This window comes from Strigops habroptila, chromosome 10 (genome assembly GCF_004027225.2).
Source record: "Strigops habroptila isolate Jane chromosome 10, bStrHab1.2.pri, whole genome shotgun sequence".
Classification (NCBI taxonomy): Eukaryota; Metazoa; Chordata; class Aves; order Psittaciformes; family Psittacidae; genus Strigops; species Strigops habroptila.
In genome coordinates this window covers 20,029,927-20,051,158 of record NC_046359.1, presented here as the reverse complement: position 1 = coordinate 20,051,158, position 21,232 = coordinate 20,029,927, and the positions used below count along the sequence as shown (strand labels likewise).

Sequence of the window (21,232 nt, the reverse complement as noted above, 5' to 3'; positions counted from 1 at the left end):
GTGCTACACCAGCTCATGTTTCTGACTTTTCATGTAACAGTTCTTCAGCTATCCGTGCTCTAATCTCTTCCTCCAATGTTGTGTTGCCTATGCAAATTTGTGCTGTATGTGGAAAACCTGTGGGAATAAAGGAGCACAACAGTAAGAAAGTGATGACTGATATTAACCTCCCTGTAACCTCTAGTTAGACTTTAAAATGCCACTGAAACATCAAGGCTTTCCAGGTTCTTATTTTAAAAAATAATATTCTGATATTAAGAATACCACGTTTCACACCTGTCAGAAAGAAAATATAGTAGATTTATTTTGTACTCTGTCTACAATTGCAGGAGAAACTTAAGGGCTTTAAAAAATATATAAGCATGCAAAATGCAGCTCAGAAGTACTTGCTTTCACTGAATGTTCCTTATCTACTGAATTGTCAAATCAGATACCTGTGATTTAATAGATACTTTATCCATAGTTAAGCATTACCTTTTTTCCTTGCCTTCATTATTACTTTTCATCATAGCAGGACATTTACAATGCTACAGAGAGTAATATGGCATAAGGAATATAGAGAAAATACAGTGTTCGTTTAAAGATCTTTACTTTCCTCTGTAATTTGCTAATGGAAACACCTGGTTCTTCCTCATTTACACTTTCAGTATAATATTGTTTCCTGATGTGATAATGAAGTGTGAGCATTTTGATATTTCAATTTTGACAGTACCGTATCTTTAGAAGCCAAATGTTTTCTTCCATGATGTATCTTTCCAGCAAAAAAGCAGTGAGGATTTATCAGAGTGAGCAGCAGTAGTTCTCCATATATATCCTATCACTATTTATCTCCTCCCTTAAAAAATAGAAAACATAATAATAGTAGTAATAATAATAATGATAATAATAATATCCATGTTACTGTGTCTGATACAGATTTCCCAAGGATAAAATTTTCTTATCCCTAGATGGATATTTACATTTGTAACTAATGTTTGTTTGTAGTTAATGCGTGTGTCCTGTGGTCAAACAAATCTATTATGGTAAGGAGCACAAAGCTTCACAAATACATTTTCCTTCCATCCTCTTTCTATGAGCATAGATACACAAATAATTTCTCCCTGTCACATGCTTCCTGTTCTTGCTAAGTCATGAAGGGTATGTATTGAATACAATAGAATGTATTTAATTAATTAATTCATCCATACTTTTATACTTAGGAAGATCTCCCTTGCTTGAGGTCAGCATGAGCAAAAGACACTGAGGCCAAAATGGAGGCATACTGGTTTGCCTGTTTCCCCATAACTCTAAACAGGAACCCTTTTTTAACATAAGTTTGTTTTCAGTTGTGAGACTTAAGCACTACAGAGAATTTGTCAACATACTGTCATTTTGTATGCTGTTCAGATGCCACTGTATGTGGGGTGTGATATAAAAGCCAGGCTAGATACTACGCTTTATCCAGCCTAACATTTTTCATTGGCTACACACCCAGCCAAAATGCTGCTATGATTTTATTCATAAAGCATTTTCTATATATGCAATATTCTGTGCTATTCCTGAATGATTACATCTCTTTAGAAGAAAATTAGGTAAATATTGCAATATACAAAATATTTTTAAGATGCTAAAGCTCTGATCTTATAAAACAAAAAAGCAACCTTGAGTCAGTCAGCCAAGACTTTTTTATCAGTTTAATCATAGAATCAACTAGGTTGAAGAAGACCTTTAAGATTATCAAGTCCAACCATTACCTCAGGACTGCCAAGACCACCACTAAACCATATCATTGGGGGCCTCATCTACACAGTTTTTGAACATGTCTAGGGACAGTGATTACACCATATTTCTGGGCAGCCTGTTTCAATATCTGATCACCCTCTCTGTGAAGAAATTTTTCTTAATATACAATCTAAACCTCCCCTGGCGCAGCTTAAGGCCTCTTGTCCTATCACTTGTTACTTGGGAGAAAAGACTGACCCTCACCTCACTACATCCTCCTTTCAGGTAGTTGTAGAGAGTGATAAGGTCTCCTCTAAGCATTCTCTTCTCCAGACCAAACAAACCCAGTTCCCTCAGCCGTTCCTCATAAGACTTATTCTTCAGGCATTTCACCACCTTTGTTGCCCTTCTCTGGACCTGCTCCAGCACCTCAATGTCTTTCTTGTAGTGAGAGGTCCAGAACTGAGCACAGGATTCGAGGTGTGGCCTCACCAGTGCCGAGTTCAGCAGATCAACACTCCCAGCCAACTTCATGTCATCTGCAAATTTACTGAGGGTACACTCAATCCCCTCATCCAGATCATCAATGAAGATGTTAAACAACACTGGTCCTAACACTGAGCCCTGAGGACCACTAGTACCCATCGGTAACTAGATGCGATACCATTTTCCATCACTCTTTGCACTCGGCCATCCAGCCAGTTTCCAACCCAGAAAGAATACACCTATCCAGGCCATGAGCAGCCGATTTCTCCCAGAGAATAGTGGGGGAGACCGTGTCAAATGCTTTACTGAAATCCAAATACACAATGTCCACAGCCTTTCCCTCATCGACCAGGTAGGTCACCTTATCGTAAGAGGAAATCAGGTTGGTCAAGCAGGGTCTGCCCATATGTAGCAGAACTCGACCAAAGGGGCAAATTTTTGCTTTACCTTGCCACTGATGTGAACGCTGGAGCTGCATTCGTGTATCCATATTCATTATTGCTGGTGTTCCTCCTGGATTATGACTGATCCAAAAGAATTTGAATCTTCATTTTGAATTTTTTACATTTTTTAATTTTATTTTGGTAGAAGCACACAATTTGCTGCAAGTGGCAGAAGCTATTGAAAAATGAAGGCATGCATATCTCATGCTATTCAGCTGACTGATAATTAAAGTGCAATTAAATTTTTCATGGTGTAGATTGCATCTGTTTTCCAAAGAAAAGACCTCAGAGCATAGACTGAAAGATGAATAGACAGAATACAATGTTTCCTAAAAAAATCCAGTGGCAAGACTTACTAGAGGATCCTAGAGTGGGAAAAGGTTCAAATTCTGCTTTCTTCACGCACTGCAGAATATGTTATTTCTTAAGAGGGATTTAAATGAGGCAGTGATGATATTTTGCCAGTTTGGCATGAAACATAAAGAGATACAGAGAAAGATGCCCAGAGATGAAATTGGGGAGAAAAAAAAAACCCCAAACCTTTTCTCAAATCTGGTATCATTAAGAGATCAGATAGGATCTAATCGGAAAAAAGTCCAGTAGAATGCAAAACCTGAATTCTGTAGTTTTTTCAGTGCAAATTCACCACCCGATGCATCTGCCTTTTCCTCAGGAATTAAGAGGAAAATGAATACAGTAGGTTTTCCTTTATTTCATAATTTAGCATGGATCCAAGTAAATGAATGTAAGTGAATAATTGTCAAAATGTTTCATGTCTCAAATATTTTTTTTTCTGTTGAATTCTGAAGATAAGTATTGGTTCCAGATTTCATGATTCTACCTTCCTTAGAAATGGTGACTGATGCAGAAATGTAAAGAAATGGAGAAACCTATAATTACTAAGAATCTATTAATCTTAAATAATTGTTCATTAGGGATTAAATTCCAACTTCTTATAGAACACAATTTAATCATTCATTTAAATTCTTATATGAACAAAACTGGTAATCGAAGGCTTGTGTATCTTGGGAGCTTAGTATAGTATATGGCCTGCCCTGCATTTCCTGACATAGAAATGAATTTTATTGGGTACCACTAAAACCTGTTCCTTCAAAGAGAGCAAGAGAGAGAAACAATCTTTTTCTTCAGAAAGCACCATCCATCTTCCTGTTTAGGGCAGCTTAAATGAGAAAATTTAGTACTGTGGCTGCAGTTGCTTGCATTTGCTTTGTGCACGTAACCACTTTGTTTTGTTGTGAGGAAAGAAAGAGTGACAAATAAAACTGAGGTGACAATGTCTGTGAATTTTGATTTTGGTTTGCTAACAGTCTTCTTAATGTTCAGATTTCAGCTATCTTGACAGGTGTATTCATAAAGGATGAAATTCACATGCAGACAGACAGCCCCAGGCTTATGCACCGCATAAATCCCATCTAAGCCTTTAAAATGTGCTTTAAGTGGGTCTAATTGATGTACAGGGCCTGTACTGGCCCCTACACACACGGGAGAATTGCTCACGGTTTTTTGGCTTGCAACAATTAACTGTTCGACTTTGCTTTAAAAACCTTTTATCCTTTTTTATCTGCTTCTGGTTTTTGCTAGTGAACTGCTTTCATGCTGCCTTCTGTTTAAAAACAAGCAGAGTGGAATATTTGAGATCATGATATGTTTATTAAATACAAATGCAAATTAAATGTATATCAAAAAGGTCAGCATTCAATAAAAATTCAAATCAGATATTTGGATCTGATTAGACATTGTGTGATCTGTGCACTATACACATGGGGATTGTGCAGAAAATCCACTAAACATGATTATGGTAAAGCACACATTTTGTAAAGGACAAAATTCATCATATCCCTTAACAATTCTTAAGACATAGGTGGAGACTAGTATTACTATAGCAACTGAACATTGGTAGTGTTTGCTAGTACATGAAGTACAATATGCCATTTCTGATTAATACTTCATAACTTCTACTTATTGTACCATCAGTTTTGGATCAAAATGTAGCACAGCCAGCTTATTAACCTAATAAAGCAAAATATATTCTTGTATCTAGTCTGCACCTTGCCCCGTATTGTCGAGTATCTGAAAGGACAAATATATTTTTTTTTTTCCTACGCATTAGCCATTTTTCTGAATATCTCCTGTCCACTTAAAACAAGTCTTATAGAAAATATCAAGTTTTATTCTGAAGAGAAGGTAGTTACGTGATATTCATTATAGGATTTTATTTTTACATATGATTTGGACCAATGTTCTGAAGAAACATTTAAGCATACCATTTTGTTTGACCAATGCTTGTGCCTCAAGAGTAAATAACCCAAATAGATTTTAAAGTGCTTTAATTAATCTTTTAAAATACCTCTGTTTTTCTCAACTTAATTGACTTTGGAAATGAATCAATTGGCCCAATTGACTTTGGAAATGAATCAAGCTAAGTATGAAATAACTCTCCTGGAAAGCATGCTAAGGCACATGAAAAACAATGAGGTGGTTGGTGACAGCCAACATGGCTTCACTAAGGGGAAATCCTGCCTGACCAATTTGGTGGCCTTCTATGATGGAGCCACGGAACTGATGGACAGGGGCAGAGCAGTTGACGTCATCTACTTGGACTTGTGCAAAGCGTTCGACACTGTAGCAAAACATCCTTGTCTCTAAATTGAAGAGACATCAATTTGATAGATGGACCACTCGGTGGATAAAGAACTGGCTCGATGGCCGCACGCGAAGAGTTGTGGTAAATGGCTCGATGTCCAGTTGGAAACCTGTAACGAGTGGTGTCCCTCAGGGATCGGTGTTGGGACCGCTCCTGTTCAACATCTTTGTCGGCGACACGGACAGTGGGATGGAGTGTCCCCTCAGCAAGTTTGCTGACGTCACCAAGTTGTGTGGTTCGGTTGATATGCTGGAGGGAAGGGATGCCATCCAGAGGGACCTGGACATGCTTGTGAGGTGGGCCGATGCCAACCTTATGAAATTTAACCAAGCCAAGTGTAAGGTCCTACACCTGGGTCAGGGCAATCCCAGGCACTGCTACAGGTTGGGCAGAGAAGAGATTCAGAGCAGCCCTGCAGAGAAGGACTTGGGGGTATTGGTTGATGAGAAGCTTAACATGAGCCAGCTTCAGTGTGCGCTTGCAGCCCAGAAAGCCAACCGTATCCTGGGCTGCATCAAAAGACGCGTGACCAGCAGGTCAAAGGAGGTGATCCTGCCCCTCTACTCTGCTCTTGTGAGACCTCCCTTGGAGTACTGCGTACAGTTCTGGTGTCCTCAACATAAAAAGGACATGGAGCTGTTGAAGCAAGTCCAGAGGAGGGCCACGAGGATGATAAGAGGGCTGGAGCACCTCCTGTATGAAGACAGGCTGAGAGAGTTGGGGCTGTTCAGTCTGGAGAAGAGAAGGCTGTGTGGAGACCTCATAGCAGCCTTCCAGTATCTGAAGGGGGCCTACAAGGATTCTTCAGAGGGAGTCTTCCTTAGGGACTGTAGTGGTAGGACAAGGGGTAATGGCTTCAAACTTAAACAGAGGAAGTTTAGATTAGATATAAGGAAGAAGTTCTTTACAGTGAGGGTGGTGAAGCACTGGAATGGGTTGCCCAGGGAGGTTGTGGATGCTCCATCCCTGGCAGTGTTCAAGGCCATGTTGGACAGAGCCTTGGGTGACATTGTTTAGTGCGAGGTGTCCCTGCCCATGGCAGGGGGGTTGGAACTAAATGATCTTAAGGTTCTTTCCAACTCTTACTATTCTATGATTCTATGATTCTAACTCTACATTAGTTTTCAATGACAGCATCTACAACATAGCTGAAGTGCTAACTTAAGTTCACACCATTAACGAATTCAAATTAACTTGAAAGTCTATAGGTAGACAAGCTGTCTGACACTGATATGCAGAGGAATTATGTGCACCCAGGAATTTCCGTTATTTCCAAACTCCTCCTGAAAATCAGTATGCTTGCCCACATATTGTAAATGCTGAAAATTTGATATTGTAATCCAAAACAATGTGTTTCATATTGCAGTCATGATTTCTAATCAAGTCAACTTGGAGTTCATTGGGGTAGTCCCAAGTACACTGGCAAGCATAGAACTGAGGTTTGACCAAACACCCTTGCTTTAAAATATGTGTAAATTGCCTTTGTTCTATCTTGAATTGTTGACCTTGTCTGTAAGGTAAAGAGATATGCTGGAGTTCATAGAGTTTTAAATAAAGTGTTAAAGTTAAATGTGATACTATAATACACATACAGTGAGGTAATCAATAGCAATGTTGTGGGATGGTTACTGGGTGAAAAAGACACACTGGGTAAGCTGTTCTACAAGTATTAGATGCCCAAATTGGCATCAGTTTATCCACTACTCTGATTTATGAAATCTACTCTTCATGTAAATCATAGAATCATAGACTTGTTTAGGTTGGAAAAGACCTTTAAGATCATTGAGTACAACCATTAACCTAGCACTGCCAAGTCCGCCGCTAAACCGTGTCCCTAAGTGCCAAATACCTCCAGGGATATTTCAGGTAGTTGTAGAGAGTGATAAGGTCTTCCCTGAGCCTCCTTTTCTCTGATCTAAACAACCCCAGTTCCCTCAGCCACTCCTCATAAGACTTGTGCTCCAGACCTTTCACCAATTTCGTTGCTCTTTGGACCCGCTCCAGCACCTCAGTATCTCTCTTGTAGTGAAGGGCCCATAACTGAACACAGTATTCTAGGTGTGGCCTCACTACACCACTCACCAGCGCCAAGTACAGGGAGACGATCAGTTCCCTAGTCCTGCTGGCCACACTATTTCTGATACAAAAGGTCATTCACTGCTTTTAATAATAAAGATTCTGCTTGTAGAGTCATGCTACAAAAGCACTGACAAAGAGAGTATGTGTTGGAAATAGTTCTGTACAGTGTACCAAGCTCATGACTCGGGTTTGGTAACTTACTCTATACATGAGACTTGTGATGCCATTAACAAGTCTGATGATTATGGAGGTTAGTGATCTTGTCAGGAGCCCTTTGCAGACAAAGACACAGGAAAGATGTTTAGTGAAGGAGCCCTGGGCATGGGCAAGCCATATTAAAAGCTAACGCAGACTTAGTGGTGGAGGGTTCAGAAGAGGCTTGGCTATTCCTGGAACAAGACAAGGCTGCCAAAAGAAGAGAGAAAAAGAAAAGGTAAGTGTATATGCTCTGGAGTTGGAGACAAAGCAAGGTATTCCTGTATACTCTCTAACCCAGTAATCTCTCCATTTATTGCTTCTCTGTTGAGGGGAAGATAGCCTTTTTCAATGTTTGTTTTCTGATATAAGTATTTCTACACATGAAACTGCCTTAAAATGTGATGTCTTGTGTGTTGTATAATACTGTATGACACACTGTATGAAATGATTTGATCTATACTCTGTCATGTGGGAATCAAAAAAATTGTGGTATGGTTATATTTTATCTCTCTGGGCTCATATTTTTAAATGCTAAGGCAATCTGCATATCTGCACGCGCTCGTTTAAATCTATGTATGTCATGGTGGAAATACTTTTACTACACAGTAGTGTTCATGCTGTCAGTGTACTTCCATGTGCAGCAAAATTTCCCTCTTAGCTCATCTCTATTCATAAACAAACGTTGTGGAGAAGTTAATACTCTGCAGTTTTAAAGAATCTACTGTATCATGCCTCAAACCAGCAATGAAAAAGTTATGCATTTTGCGAAACTTACTTGCATAGTTGTCAATATTTGTACTTTATAGCAACATACAAAAATCATCATTTGCATGGGTAAACTATCCAGAACTTCTGCTGTGTTGTAGCTAAATAGCTCTGTGTTTGGAAGTTGGCTTCATTCTTACCTCTGTTCTGGAAATGCACTGTTAAAAAGTCTGATAGCATCTAGAAATGTGTGACTTTGGGTTTCCTTTTCATGTAATTATTATCTTTAAACTTAAAATTTAAATTATGCCAAAAAATTGGAACAGTAATCTTGGTGCTTTCTGAGGGAGAAACCATGGCCTAAACATCAAAGCAGTGGTCATTCAGCTTTAGGATGGGAACATGCCTGGGAGAGGTAAAATGCATACATGGCAAAGCTGCTCGGAAAAGTCAAAGCAGGAGCTTGTCCTTGGCTAAGGACAGCAGTTGATGGCAGCACCAAGTAAGGACTAAAACTGAGCCATATACCTACTTACATGAAAGTACAACTCTCATCAGCTGTTCATCTGATAGTGGGCAATGTAAATAACTGCCCTAAATATCAAGGACTGTGTTAAGGTATGTCATAGTTTTTGCCCACAAAAGTCTGCAGAGAGCCAGTAAGCAATTAGCAGAGCTGGTCTTTCATGTGAGTCAAAGTTGCTGGTCCTTTGACAGAGTCTTACAAAAAAGGGGAGACAGTGGACCAAGAAAATTATTTGATGTACCACCATAAGCAAAGAAAGGAAGAAGATATAGCTCCGAGGAAGAGCATGAAGTCCTTTTTACTACAAAAGCTTGCAGTGCCATGATGTGCATCTGCAAAGTGACTCCAGGAAAGATCTCAATTTTTCTGGGAGATAAGGTGTCAGCTAGCAGAGGCCCTTTTTTATGTCCTCTTAAGACACATCTGGTCCAGCATGAAATACAAACTGGAAGTGAGACAAAAATCCTCAAAATGGATGCCATGAGAGCCAAGAGATAGCTAAGCCATATTTCAGAGAAATCATAAATTGACAATCAAATGGTGAGGTCCCATTGTGCTACTTTGCAAAGTCAGATGGAGCATGACATTTTGGTTTTGCTTGAGGCAAGTAAATGCTGTTTTAGATTTTGATGCCTGACTCATGCCATAGATTCATATTTAATAGCAAAAACTCAGTACGTGGTTTTCCTTGCAAAAGAGTATTGACAGATTCCTTTTCATGGCTGCCTCCTGTACCAATTTAGAAAGATGCACAGTACACTATTGCATGTCTTAACATGTAATTTTCAGTGCATATGGGGAATTTTACAGCTCTTAGTGGTCTAAGTTGCTTCAGAGATGTGTATCTTGCGTGTAGCCCATCCAAATGAGCAATCAGCCTCCACAGAACATACCATTTTGGTTATGCGTAGGTAGACAGGACCCTGGAATGTAAAAAATATAAAATGATGAATAAAAAGATGGTGAAAGGAGGTTAGGGGAAAAAAAGGCAACTTCGTGGGATAGAGAATAGTGAAAGTCGAAAATGTAAAGGTAAGGATAGATAAACTACAAGAGAAAGATACAAAAACTAGAAGAGGAAAATGGAGAAGAAAACAGGAGACAAGTATCTGGGAAGATGGAGAAATTGGAATTTCTTTTTACTGTTTGAAATAGTGACTTGTGAGACAGACCAGAGGTTCTGCCTCAGACACAGCTGGTATGTGTAATGGGAAACCAATAGTAAATATTATACTGAAGTGCTTTAGCCAATCTTTAGCTTTTTACCAAAGGGGTACAACCTGGGACACAGGATGATATAGTAGTCCAGGACCCATAGATACGTTGCCCTGGCAGTTTTGCTGCACTTGCACAACAGCTTGCTGGAGCTGGCTATTATTTCTGCTGGAACTGTGAACTTTGTCTCACTGCACAGAAACTGTCTACTGGGAACTTTAGGCCAAGTGTTACAGAGTCTTTCTTAAGCTCAGTGGGACACAACTAACATTTGAGAGAAAAAATAGTATTTGAAAGAGTCCACATGGGTTTCTTTTGCTCATTTCCCCTCCTTCACTCATCCATAAATCAATGTGCTAATTGCCTTCACACAATTGGCTGAGAGGGAAATGTGGTTGCTCACTGTTTCATAATTTTAGACTGCTACAAGCTATTTGTTCATATACTTTAGGCATGATAGTGCAGTTGGAGCCCTTTTTCGTGCCTGCTGCCCTCAATGAACAGGGTGCAAGGTAAATATTTACACAGATAATTTTGGAGGATTCCTGTCAGAAGTGCACTGTGCTGATGGAATGTCTGCCTGCAGCCTCTAGGGAAAAGAGGTTGGCCAGAAAATGTCTGTGCCTCCACTGGTGCCTGAGCAAGTACCATTGTAAGGGCTGGACTAATCAGGTCCCTGACAAGCAGCTCCACAGGATTTGCTGTGCAGCTTCCAGGGAGGGTTGGTTTGTTTGTTTTTCTGGTGGCTCATGGCCAAATTCTTCAGTGTCATATTCAGCCACTGTACTTGTGGTCTGGCATGGAGGAGTGGCCACCCTCCCATGGCTCTCCTCACAAGGGCTGGAGTTTCCATGACTGGAGAAAACATTATCCTTCCAACAGACCCACTATATATTTTTTTATCTAGCCACTAAGTGGAAGGAAAACCAGTTAATTCTTTGAGAACATGTATATCATGCCCGTATTTTCAGCCTGTGAAATCTTTGTTTCTGCTTTTACTTGAGGTTTATTCAGTAGGTCCCTGAATGCATTGCACTTTGGCTTAAATTAATTGTTCATCCCTTGTCTTGCCTTGTCATGTCAAGACAAAAACTCTAATGACCTAATCTAGAAATGCAATCCAAAACCTCATATGAGGAAACGCGATGCAAAATTCCTATTGAAGAGTATCTTTTATCCTCCTGTATCACACATTTCTAAACAAGCTCCCAGTGGCTGGGACTCATAACTGTAGCTAAGTCTAATTTTGCAAAACCTCAGAATCTTCAGGACAACAACATATGATTACAAAATGGTGGATTGAGATTACAAATAATTTCGAGCCAAAATATGGGCATAAAACTTTGCTCTCTGTCCCAGAGAGCACTGTAGGAAGAAAACAGTTTTTGAATAAAAAGTGAAACAAAAATCTTTTAATCCAAAATATTATGCATTCTAAGTGATGTTTTGGAAACTTGGTTTTGTTTCTGCGATGCTGACATTAATATTGTTTTATAGCTCTTAGAAACATGGCATTTTGTGATTTTCTTTTGCCAGCAAAAGGCAAAATAACCATGGAAGTCTATGCATCAAGTGTTAAAATCGATGGCATTGTACTGATTTATATCAGGAGAAAGTATCTTGAGATGTTCTGCTATCTATAACATACAGTTGGATTTATCCATTGGAGACAATAGCTCACAGGCTAAACTAACTACTGTAATGAGGTACCACGTAAAGCATGAAATCTTGAGAATTATTTTACTTTATATGAAATGAAATGTTCATTTCATGGATCTGTTTCCTCCTCAAGCAGTCTTTTAAAAAATTTTTACTCCCTACCCATTCTGTCAAGGTACACATGTACTCATTAATCAAGGCGTACAGCAAACCTGGCTTTGCTTGAAAAATGCTTGCTCAGTGAACATGCTACTTCCAGTTACAAACAGAAAGTTCAAGCATGCCTTGATCTTTTGAAATATTGCACCCTGTTTTCCATGCCATGAAGAGGCATAGTGGTGTTACATGAAAAAAAAATCTCTCCTTTATATTCAGCCAGCATTTCAGGCAGCACTTTAGAGCCTGGGAGAGATTATTGCTAATGATTGCTGTTCATAAAGTTCATAGCAGGTCTCCTTTTTTCTGTAAAGAATGTATTTTCCCCCTCCCCTTTCTTCCAGGTTGTTTTATTTCCTAGGAAACTCTGGAGCAATTTACATGCCTTTTGGGTCATGCAAGAAGTTTTCTAGCCAGCTGAACAACTGGATGGAAGTTAAGTGTTCTCCAGTTCAGGCAGATGGTCTTGTTTAGCCATCACATTTTAACTGTGAAGCTTACCAAGGATTCATAGTTCTCTTTAGAATTAATGCTAATATTTTGAACTTCTACAGAATATTCCTATTGACTCCTAAAGCTCATCACAAACATGATTAAATTTAGCCCACTATCAACTCCAATGAATAGATCGGTATTCTCGTCTTAAAGATGGAAAAGCTGAGACACAAGGAGTAAGGCTAAATGTCTAAATGAGATATCTGACATCATGCAATGGAGTTCCTGTTCAGACATGCTGCTAACAAGAATATCACTAAATTGTGTAAATGCTACTTCAGCTGTTGTTGTTGCTGTTATTGACAGTATATATCCACGAAGCAAGAAAAACTGAAATGGCAGCTGGTAAAGCACAGGCTTGACAAATTTTGAAATTAATTAGATGTGGGTGAAAGCATAAAAAAGTTGTAAGAGAGGTGAGTCTAGAAGGCACCTGTGTGCTCAAAAATGAGGAGATGAACCATCCAGACGTTGGCAGGACAGTGAGATTAGTATCACTAGGTTCAACAGCTACCCAACCAAATCAGAAGTCTGTACACATTGAGCTGCATCACCTGTCTGCTATTGGGATGACAGTGAACGAGCATCTTGCTGGTGTGAAGACTAGGGTAGAGATCCCTGGTCTCGCTTTTTCCCATAACCCCTGTATTGCTATTAACATGAAACTCCATTGGTAAACACAATGCCACTGTGGTAGTTAGTGCAAACAGGAACGTGTTTACTCAGGGAACAAGAATAGCACAAGGTATCACAAAGAATAGCACAAGATATCATCTTCTTAATCAGATGCAGAGTAAATTCCTTTCTGTATTCACTTAGCTTCACTATTAGCTATGGATATGATACAGTGCACTTTCAAAGTAAAAGTGGTGCTCAAAGAGCATCCTCAATTCAGAGGAAACGCTAAACAATTGTCAATGAGACCCATAGTATTTTAGAAGGGGGCGGTAACCTCGAACATTTAGGGCAAATTGAGATGGGAGAAAAAAAGTGAAAGGAATGGAAAATGCTGTAAAAAGACAGTGTAGATTTGCTAAAAACAGTTTGTGCAAGACTGTATTTTAGATAAGACAATATAATCTACATGAAGCAAAATACCGTAGAACTAGGCTTCAATGAGGAATGTAATGGAGTGTTACAGAGTTATTGTCATTCTTGTTGGTAATTTGCTCAAAAATTATAGGAAATTATAAGAAAGTTGTGGGTTTTTAGAGGGAGATTCCTCTAAGTCCTTTCATAGTCTTCCACTGTTCTAAACTGCAAGCTTATCATTTGGAAATAGCAGACAAGAAAGAAGATTTGGTGATCACTGACTGTTAACATGCCAAATGATGTAGTCATGGAAGAGGAAAATAAGAACCTGGACATAGTTATGCATTTGCTTTTTGATCATAAATCAGCTGCACCTTGAGGTACTGGATGCATGGTTCAACTAGTGTCTGAGTGAGACAGAACACCTTTTTGTTTGTTCTGGACATGCCAGTTAGTTGTTGATTTCATCTGATATCTTCTGGGTATTATAACAACAGTGATCATTCCTCATTTGCCTTTTCCACACTACTTGTGATTTTGTAAATCCATCAACAAGTCCTTCCACAATCATTTCTCATGTTAGCAGTCTTTTGTATTACAACAGACTTCTGAGGTGATCTGAGATACTGGCGAGTGGAGAAAAGACATTTTGCACTGGAAATGTCAATATACATCCTTCTTTATGCAGCTTGTGCTTGCATCTGCACACACACACACTTTCACAACCTCTCTGAAGTTTACTGACAATAGTATCAATTAGACGTGTGTGGATCTGATATGAGGGGGACTCATATCATAGCAAAAGGAATCCATTAGAGGAAAGTTATATGCAACTCGAATAAGGGATCCAGCAATATATATATTTGCTTGTCACTCTCTGGTTGATGAAGAGAGATCATACAAACCTGTAGATCTGTGATCTGCTCTAAGAAAACTGGAGTCAAAACTTACATTGGTTGTATCTTCAGCCAGGCTTGTAGTTGTATTCTCAGCTATATGAGATATGGAAGGTGGGACATTTTTATTAACAGCTAGTCATAGGTTCACTGCTAGAGGAGAAGGTAACACCAAGGTCTTTGTCACAAATTACCGTGCTTCTAGTGTACATTTTCCTTTTGTATTTTCTTCTCTTCCCATGTGTATTGTCTTTAACTAGATTTCCCACTCTTACTTTGCTGTCTTTCCTACACCACTTCTGTTTTCTGGCATTTTCCCAATATACTCTATATGGCTTTTAAAATCTTTTTATAAATCCTTTGATCTAAACTGTTGACTTCATTCTCTTACTCTTCTGGTTATGCAAGGACTGAGACAGTATGTTCTTATCTGCAGAGACATTCTATCCTACCATCTTTAGCTGTAAAGATGGTAAGCTCATGACAAAAAAACCCAAGATCTACAAGGTGTTTTGAAGATCAGCCAGGACACAGCAACAATCTATGCAAAATCCTTTCCTACTTCCATTCCAGAGTGAGCACTCTTTCTTTCCTTAACACTTCTTAATACCAGAAGAGGACAGAACATTTGAAGTGGACAGTTCAAACAGACAGTGTCAGCATCTTAAGAGGGTGAGTTAGACAGATCGAGAGCCAAGATGAAAATTGCAGTTTATATCACTTCGTCATTTTATTGAAGTTGTCATTCACATCTTGGCAGAGCCATCATCTGGACAATATCCATTTTAATGTGACATAAATTATAACCATAAGGAATATGGCAGGATGATCAGCAGCTAGAGAGAAATGATTTCTGAGACAGATAGCTAACATTTCTTGAGAATTCAGTTGGTTAAGAAGTGTAATTGCTTATTTGATCACATCAGTTCGATTGCTGAAACAAATAGCAATTGAACAGTATGAGATGCAGATGTGATGAGAAATATTTTGAGCCATAATTTAATCCATCTAAATCCTGAACTGTTTCCAGAGGCAGTTGTTTCACTGAAATAACAGGACATTTCTAGAGTGAGGACAGAATAAATAAACCCAGAAAAAGAAATTGACGGTCTGGCACAAAAGTTTCTAAACTGAGGTTACGATCTCTACATTTCATTTGCAAAATACAGGAAGGCTGTTAAACATATAAAACTACATTTACTTTCATTTGGATTGGCAGAGCCAGACAGATAGACAAGACAGCACAAATGCAAGAACTGGGCTCTGCATCCTAAAGTTACAGCGAGATCTAGGTTCAACTCTTGGCTTTCCCAGAGATTTCCTCTTGTAACATTGGACAAACTGCTTCATTTCCTTGGGTGTCCATGTTTTATCTATGAAGAACAAAGGAACAAAGGCTATTCATGCCATGCTTTTTAGTGCTTAGTATGATGAGGCTCATACATGAGTTGTGGTCACTGGTGAAAATTTGAGTACTGGGGATACTGAGAGTTTTGTCAATACAGCAATAATACAGATAGATAGCACATATAAATTAGACTGCAAAAATGTACATCAGGGTATTTTGTAAGAGTATGGAGACTTTCAAGTGAACTCTGATCTGTTAGGTCTATACATTTCTACTGATACCACGCCCCAGCTGGCTCAGAATATGATGCTGACTTTTTGCTGTTATTTGGTTAAACCAGAAGAAAAATGAGTCTCCTAGGAGTCATTACTAGTTTCATGTAATAGTAACAGAAAGTAACTTTTCATGCTTTAGTTTGTAAGAGATTTTCCAGCACAGATCTTTTACTAATAATAATGTCTTATCATCACTAGCAAACCTTTTTTGTAATGCATTAGGGATGCGCACTAGCAGTTACCTACAGGAAAACTTCCTTACTAGTGCTGAGGAGCTGATCCCCAAATTCAACTGAGAGAGGTCAAATTTGGGAAAAAAATAGAAAAGAGTGATGCCAACATTAAACTGTTCACTAAGGCTTTGATTGCCTCCATGAGACACTGTGATGGAAAGATAAAATGGACAATAAACATTTCAGGGCAGCTGGAGTATATCAGGCCTACCACAGGTAAAGGATTTAGTCTGCTACTCCAAAAATGACATGGCTGCTGCAGAAGCTATAAGGGTAGTTGTAAAATATTGAACTTATTTAAACTTCGCTTACTTTATTTGTTAAGAGAAGAAAAGAGAGAGAGAGAGAAGCCAGAAAGAATAAGAGGTTAACACCATTATTATTCCAAGAAAAAGCACATTATAACATGAAAGCCAGGCCAGTGTTCTTTTGGAAGGCTTTCACAGAGACCCCTAAAGATTGTTCACAGGTTAATATAGATATATTGCCCTTAAAAATTCCACAGTTCCAACTAGACTTCAAATACTCAGCATGCAAAATAGTAATTTCGTAGTCCAATGTCAATAACACATTCCCACTTCCTCCAAAAATAACCCTGTAACCTTGTTCTATTTCAGGCAAAATTCTTGCATAGAGCTCGTGCTTATTAGAAAATACTAATATTGAGCAAATTATGTATAAAGCAGCTTAAGATCATTTTCTACAAATAGAGCATTACTTGTTAAGCAGTATTTCAGCCTCAAATTGCTGGTTTTAGAGCAGGAATTGATAGATGAAATTCTGTGTAGATCAGACTGAACAGCTGCAGCACCTTTGACATTAAGATCTGTAAACTGCTAAATGAGCACAGTTAGTTTACCTGTCTTATGTTCCTGATGCATAAGATTTCTTTGACTATTCATAAAATTACTGGTTCCTCCCTGGAAATGTTGATAGATACCAAATGTTTCATACTTTTTAGCACAAATAATCATTTGTCCTTGAATTTGTCCTAAAAATGTTTCTAATAATTCACATATTTAGAACCCATTGATCATCGCAGCCAAGGAGTAGAAATAGTATCATGTGAATTGGATTACCAGTTTCACATCACTGAATAATGAAAAAACAAATAACTGGACAACATAAAAAGAATTCCTAGGCTGTAGTTAGATGAAAAACTTTAGTGAATACTGAGCAGGTCAGAAATCAACAATTTGATTTCTAAAGAGATTTGATTTGACTTGAACTACAGAGAGAAGGTTGAGCTTAGAAGGCTGAACTTACTGGGTGTTATATTTGTGGTGAACATTTCCACCAGCTGTAGCAAGTACGTTTCTGTCATGAGGCTGATGCTGTCCTCTTTGCATTCTGCTCCCCACGTTTGCTGAAGCCCAGGAGCCTCCTCTTAATTCCTTCTCTGTTGCTGGGGCTTTGAAACTGCTTTATATTTTTTATGCTGTCATATTTACTTGCACTAAAAGGTACTGCAAACCAATTTACAGTTTTTTATAGCATCACTTTTTACATGCCACCATTTTAAAAAGCCTTATAATATTTCCATTTTAAACCCTTATTTCAGGTTTTATAAATTCTGCCTGCTTCTAATTACATTAGGCTGAAGACAGTAGCGTAAATGTTAACGCCATAGACTGATTTACAAAGAATGGTAGGCGTCTATTTATTTTAAAATATGAGGCATCAGAAAAGGCAGTGATTTTGCATAGTCTCTTTTATTAATACTAGGCTTTAATTCACAAGAGAACACAAAAGCTCTGATTATTTACCTACCCTGTAATGGGAAATAAGTTAAGTGAAATTAATGGAACCACAATATTAAGAAATAGAAAGAACTGGCTAAAATTTGTCAAGGGTTGCTTTTCTACATTGACTTTTACATAAGAACACAAGGGATTGCTTAGAGATGGTCAGAGCTAATACAGAGAATGAAGAAAAATATTTTTTTCTTTATAATGTATATGATCAGTGACTGCTCTGAGGGTTAAGCAAGGCAAACCTTGTGGCTGAATTACAAATATGAGCTATTGATTTCATGGTGTATTAGAAGCAGCTATTGCATTACAGAGTATGAGCCATATCTTTGTCTAGTGAAAATTAGTACCCTTGTATTTTGTCAATGAAAAGCAGGAACTGCTGGTGCCTGGAACAGTGGAACACTGGTGCAAGCTACCTGGAGACTAGGATATAGCTGTCGTTTGAGGTTTTGAATAGTAAGCTAAACAGTGCGACCTTTGCCTCACTGATCGCCTGTGAAGTCACATCTCAGAATAAAGGTTGAGCCAGAGATTACCTGAGAGAGTGTGACCCCTACAGACCCATCAGACCCAATGGTCACCTCCAGCAAAGGCATTGAGAGAGGTGGCCAGCTTGCTTTGCAAGGTCGAGAACACCAAGGAATTAACATCCAAGTTAGGAAGTTACAGTCCAGGTGAGTAGAGAGGTAAAAAATTGGTTGGGTGGTGGGAGTGAGAGAACATGGCTGTTGGGTCATACCCTGTTTGGATGCCAGTAACAGTGGGGTACAGCAGCGGGGTGGACCTGGGACTTGTCCTGTTTAACATCTTTATCTATGACCATTGACAGGCCAGCATGGCTGCTGTTGGTCATAAATGGGAATAAAGCTGTGCTGTCTCACATAAGCAGAGGACATGATACAAAATGTACAAATCTTTGTCAGCCTCCTCCAGTCCTCTTGTTTACAGCGCGGCTTTACTTGTTAGCTCTTGTATTCTGTTTAATCCTTCTTTGCAAGTGAACTACTGAGCACTGACCAGTGCCAAGGGCCAGGAAACATCACACAACTATCTTTATTTGAGCTTTCAGTATGTTGCTGTTCTCCTTCCTGTCCCTCAGGCCCTGGTAAATCTTGTAAAATCCTTTTCAGATAGAAATCCTACTCTTCCCAAGCTGTAACATGTTTTACAGCATGTATTTCTGTAGAGTTGTCATAGTCTCTAGTTGACAGTCTTTAGGTACCAGTTCCTTGGCTGGTAAATGTCTTCCTTACTGTTAAATTTATCCATTTTGGTTTGTTCGGAGCAATGTGTGGGGATAATAAATTGGCTCACAAGTACCTGACACAGCTTCTTAGTTCTTTCTGCCATGCCAGTTCTTCATAATACTGAATCCTAGGGATGCCTGGAAGAAGCCAGCAGCATTTTTCCCACTTACACATTTCCCAGAAGATCTGCAAGCTGTCTGTATTTCTCTGGTAAACTCACTCAATGGATGTTCTTCCACAAAAGGTGTTCCAATGCTTCAATAGATTTATTCCAGAATATGATAATAATCAGTTGTTTCAAATGTCAGTTTTAGGGCTTGCAAAATGTAACTATGTACATGCATAAGATCAGAGCATAAATCAGCTCAGTAAAACAGCTTTGTAAATATTTATGAGCACAAGGCTCTTTGTTTCACACTTACTCCTTCTGCGTCCTCATCTTAAATTTTCACTTGCTTTAGTTTATAGCTGGTAGTCTGGGCCGAGTACCTGACATTGCTAAATCACAACCTGTTTTCTCTGATCTTGCATATACTACATTCCTAAATATTTATTGATTGCAGGTGAATGTATGATCTATAGAAAGAAACCTATTTGCATGTGGGGCCAGATTCTGAATTCTGATGGTCATGTGTGAAGTTTCGCAGGCACCACATTGCTAAACTAAAGCATATCCTGGATTTGTCTATGTGAACTGCCATCCCTGAGGTGATTGCAGGTGACGCAGGACCCAAGTTCTCTGTTTGAGTTGGTATTTTGAAAGGAGATGGTTATTCAGGAGAAGAGCAAAAGGAGAGACATTAAATAGATGTTTGAAAGGATGAAAGGTAAAGGTGTGGAACAATGGAGATGTGAAAAGGCTGTGAAGGAGCAGTGGGAAAAGAATCAGAGCTATCAGGATACAGCACAGACAGTCTATTGGGGGCTGCAAAGATGAGTTACCATCTCATGCAAAACTCTGCTTTCCTGGCTCCGTCTCCTGTGGCTGTGATCCTTGCCCCAGGCACTCTGGCACTTCAGTGGCCCAGAGGAGAGGGAATGACCTTTTTACTCCTTCCTTTTCAGTAGTCAGAGGTGAGGGCAGAAGTACACAATCATAGGGGCATCATTTTTTTTTTGCAATTTTTACAAAGTTGTGCATGTGCTCACTACTCCCATTTGTGCCATGTTAGCACAGCAATGTCTGTTACTGTTCACTAATTCACACCAAAATGGCTTAGTTGCATGTTCTCCCAATTTCACTAGTAGGAGATAGCATCATGTTAATTGATAATAATCAGAAACAAAATCTAAAAATAAACCTGATAATTTTCTAGTGTTTGTTTAACTAGATCCTTGAAGTTCCTGAGTGGTCAGTTTGGACTGAGATAAGTGCTATCAGTTTTCTCTTGTCTGCTGGCTCTCCAGCCTTTTTGAACTGCAACCCACAATGGGTCTGAACAGGTGGTACTTGTGGCAATATAGGGTGGATTATTCTCATTGAGGAGTTGGTTTCTTGCTTCATGAGAAGCTTTGGCAGATTAAGAGCTGTTGCTCATGAGATCCTGCTAGGCATGCTTCTGTATGTCCTCATTGAAGCTGCATGGGATCATCAGAAAAGGGGGTTTTGGGTGTGAAAACATTTTCCATGATGTTTACACATCTTCATTTGAGATTTTTAAAAACAGCCAGATACACTGCCATTTAGACAATTACTTGTATTTAATTGTGTTTGCATTTTCATTAGTGAAAAATAATGGAGAAAGAGAACTAATTAACTTTCATGCAGACTTATCAGAAGATCCTATACATTGTACAAATTTACATGGTTTAATGTCTTAGCATGCATTTAACCATACTCATGCACAGTTAAGTGTCTTTCTGACTACAGTGGTACTATTCATTTGCAATTCCCCTGAAGTCCGATGATCACAGGTTTGGTGCAAACATAAAATACATTCTTCAAAGAGCAGATTTTGGGAAGCTTATTGGCTCTTCTTCCTGTAATTTTGACAAATTTTGTACTTTTTGTTAGACACTCCTTAAGCATACTGCTAGTGTACTTGAGGAAACAAAATGCTTCTTCACCTCACATTTCCTACTGGCCAGTTCCAGGCAAGTCACATCCATGGCTTTCTGC

General features: G+C 38.9%; 1 protein-coding gene across 7 annotated transcripts in view; it reads left to right on the top strand.

Moving 5' to 3' along the window:
- SMYD3 (SET and MYND domain containing 3) overlaps nucleotides 1-21,232 on the top strand; it is a 393,064-nt gene that overhangs the window by 363,631 nt on the left and 8,201 nt on the right. The gene's annotated exons all lie outside the window — the stretch shown is intronic.